At 47.3% G+C, this 12,955-nt stretch overlaps 1 protein-coding gene across 1 annotated transcript in view; it reads right to left on the bottom strand.

Moving 5' to 3' along the window:
- The window catches only part of GPR39 (G protein-coupled receptor 39), a 181,053-nt gene that overhangs the window by 148,736 nt on the left and 19,362 nt on the right, over positions 1-12,955 (bottom strand). The window lies entirely within an intron of this gene.

Raw genomic sequence — 12,955 nt, 5'->3', positions numbered from 1 at the left:
GTGGGAGGGAGGAATACACACTTATAGAGGCTGACAAATGCCTGGCACCGGGCCAGGTATCTATGAACGCCTTCCTGCCGAACAGAATTCTACAACCCCCAGGCATAGGGAATAACCATAATGCAGGTGAGAACATGGGCGTTCACAGGGTTAACGTGTCACAAAAGGCACAGACCTCACAGCTGAGCTCCTGTAATCAAATGCCCATTACAAAGTGGGGGCCAGCAGAAAGCCGCGGCTGGCCCACTTACTCCAGAATTCTATGAGACACCACACCAGGGGACGCTGCAGAGAACACGGCACTCGCCGCCGCCTGCTCTCATGAATCCTGTGCTGAGGAGTGGCGGAGGCCTCGGCCGGCACGGCAACAGCCCGGGGACCCAGGAGCTCCATCTGAACCCATCAGACAGCTTGGATTCCAGCACGGCCCTGCTGGAATCAGTCCAGAGGCTGTCACCTCGGCCCTCCTGAACCTGCCAGGACCTGTGCCATGAGCAAGGGATGCTGAAAACTGACAAAGGGCAGTGGGAGCGCTGACAGCCCCGGCAGCAAGGTGACAAAGTTCTGCCATTGATCCTTCCACCTGGGTGCTTCCTCTCTTTCCCAAGCTGCCTGCGCCAGCCCAACAGCCGCTGCCTCCTCGGGGGCTATGAGGGGCCTCAAAAGGATTAGCCCCGGGGGTGCTAGGAGGCTGAGGGAAGGAAGAGAAGTGGGGAGTATGTGGGGGGAAATGGGCCTCTAGGAGAAGAGAAATAATTCCAAGAGTCCTTTATATTCTACACAGAGGCCGACAGAAAATGATAATATGCGCCAATTATCTAGGCCCCTGAAAAGCACTTTTTAAAAAAGGATCGGTGCTTCATTAAAAACACACTCTCGGTGCAACTGAGGACCAGAGATGATGAGCACTGAAGTGGCATGTTTTTGAAACGCAAAAATAACAAAAAGAGGGCTGATGAGAAGCCCTTGAACCCAAGATAACCAAGTGGATATTCACACAGCCCCGTGAAGGAAGGGAGCCCCGGGCCAAACTGCTGGTTGGGGAGGAAGGCGTTTTGCAGAAGCCCTGTGCGTGCTGATGGCAGCCTGGCCTCGGTCACTGCCCACCTGCTATCCCTCAGAAACTCAATCGCTTATTTTGACCATTTAGTGCTCAACTCATGCTGCAAGTAGAGAGTCTAATACCATCTGTGGTGGAATTTGAAAGCTGCATTTTGCCAGCAGCGTGGTGGGGGTTTGCAGAGAGCTGGCTGGAAGAGGTAAACCTATTTTTTCCTGAAATTTGCATCACCCCATGTAACAAAGGATTTGCCTTCCATTTCACCATGGATGGTACCAAAAAGGTGTCTGCGGCTGCCCTGTCTGGACAGAGGGGAGAAAAATCAATTTCGGATTCCCTGGGCGAGATTTTGCCACATGATTAAAACAAGGGATGGTTCCCGCGGTGCACTGAGAGGTGAGTTGGTGGCAGTCGGCATGAAATGGAAGAGCATGCCGCTTTCTGACCTAATGAAATGTGAAATAAAGTACATCAGCGGTACCAGGCCCTTTCATCTGGTGGTCTCTGCATTAGCGAACACCTCCAGAGAGAGAAATGTCAAGAGAAAGCAAACACAGGAGCAAGGGAAGACAGACTGGCTGCACCACTGAATGGCAGGAAAGGCCTGCGTAGCTCAGTGAGGATGGAAAGTCAGAATCCCACGGGCATGGGACAAGCCCCCAGGGGCGGCACCCAGCAATCTGCCCACAAACCTCATCTCATCCATGGAGCACATTTTCAGGGACGGAGGCCTCCTTTGCCTGAGCAAAAATCCAGACTCCCAAGCACAACTTCAGAGAAAGGCTTTCCTTCCTCTTGTCTTCCTGCCATCTATTTCCTCCTGCGTGGCTAAGTGAGACCAAGGCTACCCGCCCTACATCCGGCTTCTGTCTACATGAGCACGGTTATCCCTTCGCTACACTCATGTCCGACTCTTCCAGGGCCTCTTGCTCAGGCAGGCAACTTGGTGGTTCACTGTAGAAACTTCCTGAAGGACCCATCAACTCTTCCATTGAAAGCATTCATCAACAGAAGGTTCCCAACCTAAAATTCTTTGGACCCTGTGCCTCAAAGATCCTTGCCTTGCTGTTTCCACCAATCCTAAACTTATAGGATCTTTACCCATGCTAACCAAGCCCCCCCTTAGAAACATCTAGATCTGCCTTAAACCAACCTTCCACTCTCAGCAACCACGCCTTCCGCTCTCTGACACCACCAACACTGTGGAGGTGTTGCTCCCCCTTACTGCATAAATGTTAAGACTCAGCTTTGTCCTATCAACAGATTGCACTATGTTGGTGATATCTAGAGAGCAGGCATTCAAAAACAAATTGAAGGGTCAATAGCTTTATCAAAAAAGCCAAGTCATACTCCTCTTACTCGGATCTTCTAAAGATTTGTAAGGTATTCTCCACTTCAGTTCTGCCCAAATATTTTAGAACCCCTGCGATGTGCTAGTTAAGGCTCTGAAAGAGGCTTCCTGTCCTCAAGCAGCCTACAGGCTAATTGGAACACATTCAGTAAGTTATTCTAATACAAACCTTCTGAGAAATGTGTGACCTTAGACCAGTGGTCAGCAAACTCATTAGTCAACAGAGCCAAATATCAACAGTACAACGATTGAAATTTCTTTTGAGAGCCAAATTTTTTTAAACTTAGACTATATAGGTAGGTACATTGTTATTAACTTAATTAGGGTATCCTAAGGCTTAGGAAGAGCTACACTCAAGGGGCCAAAGAGCCGCATGTGGCTCGCGAGCCGCAGTTTGCCAACCACTGGCCTAGACTGTGGTCAGACCAACAGCTGAGGCTCTCCATAAGCAAAGGATTGGGAAATGACAGTCCAGGAGAAAGGAAACACCTGAAGCATTAGAAAATGAAAATTTTCAGTAACAGCCCTCCTGGAAACCTTAGCCAGCTCCATGCTCCACTTGGCTCTGGCTTCTGCTTCTGAAAAAGCTCCACGGTATCATACAAACCTCCTTCGACTCCTAATAGTTAGGAGGCCCTAGAAGAACAGACTTTGTATTTAATTACCTTTATCTTTCTATGGGCAGAATCTCCTGTGCCGGGCCTTAGGAGGTGCTAGGAGATATTTAACGAATGCCTGGAGGGACAGGCAGGGGCGAGGACTGAGTATAGAGACCAGGTTGGAGGTTACTGCAACAGGCTGGCTACTCAAATCTGCCAATGAATAATTTACAACCAGATGTGCAAAATTCAGCCCATCCTTTGACCCGGCTGTGCGGTACTTCATCTGTTTTATGCGTCCACCTTGCCTACCCAACACCATCATATATCCCTGGGGACCAGGGTCGGGTCACCACCTTCCTTAAAAATGAAAGGTATCTTCAGGCCTAACCATTTGCTTTGCATCTCCATCCCCTTACACACACTGTAATGGAAAGCGCCTGCTGCCCACACAACCGTCCACCTCCCTCTTCCCTGACCCCACGTCCTTCTCGATCTTCCACTCCACTCCACTGTTCCTCCTCTGCCCCATCCCACTGCTGTTACCAATTCCCATTCCACCTCCACTTCTTCCCTCTCCCATGTCTGACCCCCCACTCTATTCCTGCCTCACCCTGCCTTCATTCCTGCTGCTGGACTCCCACTTCCCTCTAAACTTAGCTTTGGAAGCATCTCCTCCAGGAAGTCTTCCAGGGCCCAGGCAGAGGCACCAAAATCATTTCTCTGGGGGAATCCTGGCATCAGTGGGCTGTAAGATCCACAGGGCAGGGGTTTTTGTCCATTTTTATTTCCTCCTATATCCCTGGCACCTAGCACAATGCCTGCTGCACAAGAAACTCAGTAGACATGCTGAGTGAGTGCGTGCTTCCATGGCACCTCGCCATGACACTCTGTTAGCACTTTTTGATCTGAATTGTAACATCTGGTTTATGTGCCTGTGTGTCTACCTGTCCTATTAAACTAGAAGGAAATAGAAGGCAGAGGCCATTTTTTAATCTAGCTGTGTCTCGGAGGTCCAGCACAGGCAGCACATTGAGAATGCTCAGTAATGCAGAGTGAATGAAAGGGTGACACAGTATGTCAGCCCTGTGCTGGGCACTTGGTACAGAGTCCCAATAAAAAATGTATATATTGCTCCAATCTACAGGTCTCTACACCCATTAAGAAATTTTTGATAATTTGATTTAAAAATCTGCTTTCATCCAGTAACTGTGCCGTCCCTATTATTTCAATCCTTGCCCACATGCTTCTCAAATGAGTCATAACATGTACCCCCCTTCCTCAAAGCAACCCCCACCATGACTTGCTTGCCACCCCTCCCCTAAGCTTCCCTGCGCTGACCCCTGCCACAGAATGAATACCTGTAGTAGTGAGCTTCACCAGTCCATCCTGTCTCCTCCTGAGGCTCCCCGGGACCTCTCATCAGTAACCAGGTGGGGAGGGGGGAGAGGGGGTGGGGGTGGGGAGGCTTTCCCTTGACTGGTACCTGATACAAATACCAGCAGTGGCTACTTTTTAATGTAGATGTTTCTAGAAGACCCATCATCACAGAGCAAATCTCATTTCCCCATAGGGGAGTATTTATTGGAGAGTTACATTTCAAGGTTGTTCTCTGAGAACAAATTAGTGACAAATAAATCACAGATAGGACCAAAAATTTGTCATAAAAGCAAAAACAATAAATCTCGTTATACAGTTTAAAAGCCTCATAAAACAATGAAGAAGAAAAAAGACCTAGAAAGCAGGCCCATACGTCCTGTATACATCAGTTATATGGGGGTGTCATACATCAAGGTTAACTCTATTATATCATAAAACTGAACCTAAAATAAATGTGCTAACTCTAACATGAGCATTAATTAGTTAAACTTTTGATTACCAAATCATCTCTTTGCCAGGGTTGAAGTCAGCCGGGGTTTTCAGGAGTGATTTGGAGGCCACAGAACTAATAAAACTCAAAGCTCTCTAAGGGGTATAAACTAGTCCCTTCTTTTGCTCTCAGATTTCCACGTAACAAAAAGCCATTTAAAATCATTCCACTGTATTATCCAGACTCTAAGAATGGAAATTATGGGGACTATAGGAGCTCAGAAAAAAATATGACATGACATTTAAAACAAAACAAAAAAGCAGAATATAAATAATATATACATGTGCTGATTGGAATAATGCAATAATGTGTGTGGAAATTAATGTCACAATAAAAACAGATGTGTCAGGATGATGAATCATGAATGATTTTAAATGACTATTTTATAATGTAAAAAAACTATAATGTCGCCATCCAACTTTAAAGAGGGGGATGGGGAGTGAGTTCTTGGAGCAACTAGAAGGACCTTGGAGATGTGACTAGAGCTATGTATGTGCAAGTCACTGAGCTCTCGGTAAATGGGATGTCACCACTCAAAGATCTGGTTTCCTGTAGTAAGAACTGGACCAACTCAACATTGGTTCACTAGGTCCTCTGCGATGTTCTCAGTTTATTCTAATCTGGAGGCCCTGCTACTCTGAGCTAAATGACAGCAACACCAAAGGAAACGAGAAACGGAGCCATTCTCTCCTCCTCCTATCTCTCTCAGCTGATAGCTCTGGACACTTCATCAAAGGCAGCTTTGAAACAATTTGCAGCCCTAACAAGTGTTCAAAAGCAGCTGCAAAACACCTTCTCTCTGTATTCCACACGTAGGTATAATCCAGACTCCAGCACATGGATGAGGCCAGAAGCCCAATTCCAGCACTGAGTTTGAACATACATAACCCTACATACTAATAACGAATAGAATTCAACTCTTTGCTGTGAGACTAGGGGATAACTGAACAGTTTGCGTAACTCTGACTTGGTATCAATATAAGAAGACAAACGGACACCCATATAAATAGTTTAAAGTTACGAATCAAGCTACCAATTTATTCAATAAGATGTATTCCAGCCTCCTTCCTTGACAAATACACCTTCATAACAACAAAATTTTTAATGTGTTTAAAGTTATGATTTTTATATGACCAAAAGTTGCAAAATATCAGAGATAAACAAATGTGTCGGTGCTTACACATGACTGAGTATTCTGTGGGTATTCCAGCAATGTTAATGAGTGACGCAATGGAAATGTAAGTAATTTATAATCATTGTACATTTGTTATGTGAAATTTATTTACTGGGTCTTTATTTCAGAAAAAGTGCTCATTACATTGTTAAAAATCAACTTTTTAATGTGTATTCTACTGAGAATAGTGATTTAAATTATAAAATATACAATGTGATTGAATTCAGTCTATAAAATTAGAACATATTTATATCAAAAATTTAAACTATAGTACATATAAAAATTTAACTTTTCGATTAAAATTAGAAAGCATACCAACAATTCATATTGAGGTTATTTAAATGAAGCTGGTTTTAATTTAGTTTTAATCTAAATTAAGTCTGATTAAATACTTAAAAATAAGACTACCCCTAACTGTAGCAGCCAATACCTCTCTAACTGCCAGTGTAAAGCATCCATTACCACCTACACCTACCGAGTTCAGAGCGATGTGGAATTTTTAATATTGAAAGATGTGCCTTAGTCACCACGTGCAGCTGTTGGGGCCCACGATCACCTCCGGAACCACAAGTTGGAAGAGAAAAGAGGCAAGAAAACGGGCGCTCAGCACCGCTGGGAAGCCAATATTCATTAGATGAGAATCTGCCCCACCTCCGCCCTCTGAGAAGAATTTGACAAGATAATTAAGTGGTTTCCCCCTCTTACCTAAGCATGTCTGCCATGCACACCTTCCCTGTACATCGGAGCAGCAGCTGCCTGCAGCCCAACTTCCACCGAGTCAGATGCGCTCACCTTGGGTTTCAAGGGCAGTGGCAAGAGATGTGGGGGAGCATTTCCCTGGGACCCCAGCAGTTTTGATTCCAGTCAAGAGAGCGGCTGTTTACAGTTATGGGTGGGAATGAGGCCCCAGTGGCAGAGCATCTGTGGGGTTACTGAGTTCCGTGTGTGTTTGTGACATGCAGGGCCTTCTAAAGCCCGGGGCTGGGCTGGGACCCCTGAGGTTCAAACTGCAGAATGTCTGAGCGGCTCAGAGGGAGTCTGAGAGGAGATGTGGGAAGCTACACTTGTCTCCTTAGGTTCCGGCCACCACTTGCCTCTAAGCCCATGTGCCATCACCATTCTGAGGCTAATGTTTGTACTTCAAGATTCACACTCTCCTGTTTATCCTCCCCAACTCTCTCTCCCACCTGCTTTCCACCTGAGCAATCATGGCCTGTTCCAACACAGAGTGAAAAAGAGGCTTGGTTAGAATTACCAAAAGAGGGTAATCTGGTCTCCAATGTGTTGCCCTTTTGCCTTTATAATGCCTTTAGAAGCCAAATACAAAAGAGGGAACTCCACCATTAAGGAGAAACGGTCTCAGAGGGGGTGTGATGGGGATTAAAACAAAACCTCAAAAGCAGGTGAGCCGTAGCTGGTTTTGCTCAGTGGATAGAGTGTCGGCCTGAGGACTGGAGGGTCCCGGGTTCGATTCCAGTCAAGGGCACATACCTGGGTGGCAGGCTCAACCCCCAGTAGGGGGCGTGCAGGAGGCAGCCGGTCAACGATTATCTCTCATCATTGATGTTTCTATCTCTCTCTCCCTCTCCCTTCCTCTCTGAAATCAATTATATATATATACATATATATTTTTAAAAAAAGAAAAGCAGGTGAAATTCATAGACAGAGTCAAAGCACCTGGTGAGACATTCCTCTGCGGAAGTCTCCTTCTAGAACAGTGGTCTGGGAATCTTTTTAAAATCCTGATTTCTGGGCCTCATCCGGAGGATTTTAGAAAGATTCCCAGGTGATTCTAATTCCCAGGTGATTCTAATGTGCAGCCAAGGTTGAGAACCACTGTTCTAGGGCCAAACCTTGGAGAAGCTGAGTCTTAGAACATCGACAATTTCCTCCCCACTTGGAGTTCTAGTTGGTGTAAATTTAAATTAGTTTAAACAAGCTGCTTTCCTCCTAACACCTAGCAAAACAGCTAAATTAAAGAAATGGAAGCTTGAAGCTGATGAAGAAGAAGAAAAAAAGTGAGTAATTCAGGTGTATTAATTACTCCATGGACCAGGGCCCTTCCTGATACCCCTACATGGCCCCCTCCAGTGGACACTACCAGCCACTGCTCTGGTGTGTTAAGCACAGACGGCTCTCGCCCTGAAGGACATTGAAGTCTTATTCTTCCTGGCGTTCCCAGGTCCCTCCATGTAGGCCTGAGTAAACATTTGCTGTCTGAAGACATGCATGTGGGCACGGAAAGGTCTCTACTGGAAAATGAATCCAGTTTCTAAACCAAGAGTTTATAAACTAACTTTTGGAATGCAACACATTTGTAAGCAGAAAACGGCCTGTCCCGCCCACCATACCGCACAAGTTTGCCTCCTTATTGCTTTTATATCCTTCTCTTGTCCTGCTTGCAGGCAGCACAGAGGGGTCCTCACGTGGCCTGTAGCAGAGGCGAACAGGAAACCAGAATACCACACTCATTTTCATAACGAAGCAAGGGATGAGGCAGGCTTCTTATGAGCTTTCGGGCAGCCTGCCTGTGATTACAATTTAAATAGTAATTTCTGTTTGCTACGGCCTTCACTTCCACAGACAAAAAGCAGAGAGCAGAGTGTCCTTCAGGACAGGGAGGACAGGCCAGATGGAGCATTAGTCTAGCGTGCTCGGATCCCTGGAGTTGCTCACAGTTTGCCCTACACAGGGCCCGTGTGTCTCTCATCTCCATGGACAAGAAAAAAATTCTGAGATGTCCCAGATTAATTACAGTGGGCCAGAGGGTGGGAGGAAGAGACGAGGAAGTTAATTAGTTAGCAGCCGCAGGCCCATACCAACCACAGACTGCCCACATTCCTGAATGTTCATTGAAACTTTGAATCAACCTCCAGGCCGCTGCAGCACTTGTATAAAATGAATAGCTGAGCGCCAGCGCCAGCGCCAGCGGGTCCTGCTTGCTCAGGAACTTCCCAGATTGCTGCCCACAACCAATCCAAAAGCAACAACTACTTCTCTACACCTACCCCACTACTCTCCCCACCTCCCCCGTCCTCACTCCCATATCGGCAGCCAATGAGAAGTCTTCCAGCTTTCTTCCCTACAAGGGCCGCCAGCCAAGGACGGCAGCCACCTTTGTCTTCTGCGTGGAGCCACCTGCTTGCGTTTGGCCTCCAGGCCCAGGACCCGGTCCTCACTCTGGCCAGCAGGTCGCTCATAAACCCTTTCTTTCAGAGAACCTTTCGGCCTCGAAGGCTTTTGTTTAACACCATCCCAGTGCCAGCTGCAACTGGACTACGTTAGTCTCTTTTTATTTTTTAAATGAAAACCCTATCATTAATTTCTTTTAATCCCTAAGATGTAAACAATTTCAAGCCAGAAGATGCTCTGAAGTGCTTGGCTGTGCTCACATCCCCCCTCCCTCCCTGTGGCCCTGACTCCGTGGTCGTTAAGCGGGTTAACTGGTGCACCTCTCTCTTGTGCCCATCAAGTCACTAATCCAAACGCCAGGTTGGCACTCACCTGCCCCACCCATGAAACTCATTAATGTCAAGGGCATCCCAGCTGCCATTCCCCTTTGCTCTATCAGCCTGTCACCCACTCACTGTGCCTCCCCCTAAGAAGCTGCCCATCCTCGGAGCTCACACCCCCAGGAAGGGGCAGCAAGGGGACTGGAACCCAGCGGTCCAGCTCCCGAGTCCATGTTCTGCACCCCCTGGGCCCAGTCCAGCCGAGAACCACAGCTCAGGCTACTGTGAGGCAGTTGCAAAGGGTTTCTCAGAACTTTCTGCCACATCAGTACTCACTGCAATGAACATGGTCAGAAAACTGTCACTGAGGCTGGGCCGGACATTTCTTCCAGTGGCAGCCCCAAGGACTGTGTGCCTGGGAGACGGCTGGGTCTGTGGCCTGCTGTCAGCACCGTGGAGCTCTGGCTGTTTTTCACGAAGTGGAGCTTCAGGAAGCTGCCTGCCATCCACACACCAGTGTGGCCAGCGTCCTGTAGCCACAGGATGGTGGAGCAGGAAGAGCAAAAGCAGGTGCCAAGCTTTGGTGCGGCCCTCAGCCCAGCCCACAGCTCTGGAACGCCAGTTCCTCTGAGGACAATGCGTGAGGCCAGCTGGTGCAGGCCCGCGGGGAGTGGGACCCTGGCGACCTGAACATGGCCATGGTTACATTCTTTAAATAAACAGATATTGGGCCAAGCAAACAAAACTTGTCCTGGGCCCCTCTGGGCTGTGTGCTGAGATCTGCTGGAGGCCCAGGAGAATGGATGGACACTGTGTTCTCTCAGATTTTTAAAGTCACAGTTCTCTTCCGAGCCACCCAAGCCTGGAGAGGGATGGAACCGCGTCAGGAGTGACCCCAAACAATCTTCTGAAGCAAATTGAAGTCTTTCTCCCCAAACTATCCTTTTTCTGGCAGGTATTCAATCAGCATGTTCCTTCGCAACTTTCTGTTCTCTTTGTAGGGGGTAGCATTTAGCCAAATGGACAAGATAAGGACAGTCTCAAACATATCAAAAGGCATCTAGTTCTGTAACTAAAGTCCCTCCATCGCCAGGGGAGCGTGCCCACGCACCCAGCAGGTGCCTCTGCATTTTCAACAGAGCTGTTAGGGTAACCTGTCCTTAACCGTCTGCCAAGAGCCGCTTGGCACGCTGCCTCCGAGTGTCTGAACGGCTATGTCTACCCACAGTATCTTCATTCTGAACTGCACATGAGCTTGTCTTCAAGAAACTATCACAAAAAAATAAGTGGCTGCTCACCTTTAGTTTTCTCCTGATTTTTTTTAAAAAAATAAACAAAGGCCTTGACCACATTGTGGCTTCCCAGGCTACCTGCTTATCATGATCAGATTCCACACTGCAGCTTATTATAAATAGCCAGGTAGAGCGTGAAGAGAAATCATGTTTGCAATTTGGCTTCCCAGGTTATTTATGTTGGAAAAGGTGGAAAGCCGATCAGAGGGGACTAGCCTATGGCGGTGATTATAAATGGTACCCGGGCCGTCGCCCAGCACTTTGGCATCGAGCACTAATCACTGACGTGCCACATGTCAAAGGCACTGAACGTGCACGTGCTCAGTGCCGCACAGCAGCGGGCCTGGAGAGGACAGCGGACAAGGCCTCCAGCCGTGAAGGAAGTGAGTGACTGCGTGCATATTTTCCCTTCTCCCCGGGGTGCAGGATGTGACAGGAGCCAGGCAGAATGACTAAACAGTGATTCAGAATGAAGTAAGGCCTCCAACACGCAGCAGTGGTCCTGGCACAGGTCAGCAAGAAGTCAGGGATGTGCCTGCGCTTCCCGGTGGCCGCCCCGGGCAGAGCCTGACCGCCGCGCAGCACACAGTCGGGGCTCAGAAACTCCTCGGTCTGACTTAGAGGTGAAGCCCAGACGTGCAGGCTGAGAAGACACGAAAGACCATCAGGTACAAGGCAGGAGAGTGAGGCAGCGCTGCTCGCTCTCACCCGCAGCCCACATACAGTCCTACAGTCACAGATGTTCACCCTCACACGTTCTCATCCCCTCCAATGCCCTCATGCCCCATTCACACACGCTCCCTGCACCCCTCTTCCCAAACTCATTCCCATGAGCACCCGGGAAGTGGTATGGTGTAGTGTAGACCTTTTCAAACTGTGGGTTACGAATTATTAGTGATCATGAAATCAATTTAGTGGCTCAGGTTGGCATTTTTATTAATGAAATGAATAGAAAAGACCAAAATGAATTTCACATTCTAAGGTGAGAATAGGTGAATATCGTTCAGTGAAACTTTGGTTTGCTGCGTGCATGTGTGTATATGTGTGTGGGTGTGTGTACTGTGTTGCAATATAAAAGTTCAAGCAACTCTAAGGAAACAGTCATACCACAAGACCAGGAGCCCATTTGCCTGGGGCCAAACCATCCCTGCCACTTAATAGCTGTGTTACCTTAGGCAAGTTCCTTAAACTGTCTGTATTTCAATTTGTTGACCTATAGATTAAATAACTATACCCACCTCATAGAGTTTTTGTGAGACTTCAATGACAGAATATATAACAGGCTTTTAGTACTCAAAAATCCCAGAAGCTCCCTAGCCAGTTTGGCTCAGTGGATAGAGCGTTAGCCTGAGGACTAAAGGGTCCCCGGTTCCATTCTGGTCAAAGGCACATGCCTGGATTGCAGGCTTGATCCCCAGTAGGGGGCGTGCAGGAGGCAGCTGATCAATGATTCTCTCTCAACATTGATGTTTCAAACTCTCCCTCTCCCTTCCTCTCTGAGATCAATACAAATATATTAAAAACAGACAAACAAAACCCAGAAGTTAGCTACTATATTAGTACTCACAGTCATCCACAAAACAGTGGGCAGGGATACACTTGTTACCCATTTGACTAATGGAAACTGAGGCAGAGAGAGATGGGCAAAGCTGAGAGCCAATCCAGAACCCAGAGTTTCCACATATTTATTGCCCACCAGGCAACCCTCTCCTCTGTCACTGAAATTTCTCCAGCCTGGGGGGCTCTTTACTAAACTTAATATACTTACAAGTATCACCTGCTGCCAACGTTTGCTGCTCTGCGATGAGGATTGATGAGACACTGTCTCCGAAGTGCTCAGAACGCCTTGCAGGCAAGTGCGGTATAAATGTCATTTTAACGTTCTCATTATTATTAAAATGAGCAAAATGGAGAGAACATGATTTCAGCGGTGCGGTTTTAATGGGAATCGGGAATATGGATTCTGACTTACCACGGTGTCTACATCTCAGACCCACTAGCATGACATAAGTCATGTCTAAGCCATCAACTTTGTTTATTTCAGAATGAAAGGCATCTTCCTTCTCCACCCCCACCCCCACCCTGGCAGAGTTTTTTTGTGGTTTTGGAAATAAGGCTCAGCTTGATGACACTTTCCCCAAAATTTCATTTTTGATC

Source organism: Myotis lucifugus, unplaced genomic scaffold, assembly GCF_000147115.1.
Source record: "Myotis lucifugus unplaced genomic scaffold, Myoluc2.0 scaffold_116, whole genome shotgun sequence".
Taxonomy (NCBI): domain Eukaryota; kingdom Metazoa; phylum Chordata; class Mammalia; order Chiroptera; family Vespertilionidae; genus Myotis; species Myotis lucifugus.
The sequence above is the reverse complement of the archived record's forward strand: the minus strand, read 5'-3'. Positions and strand labels throughout refer to the sequence as shown.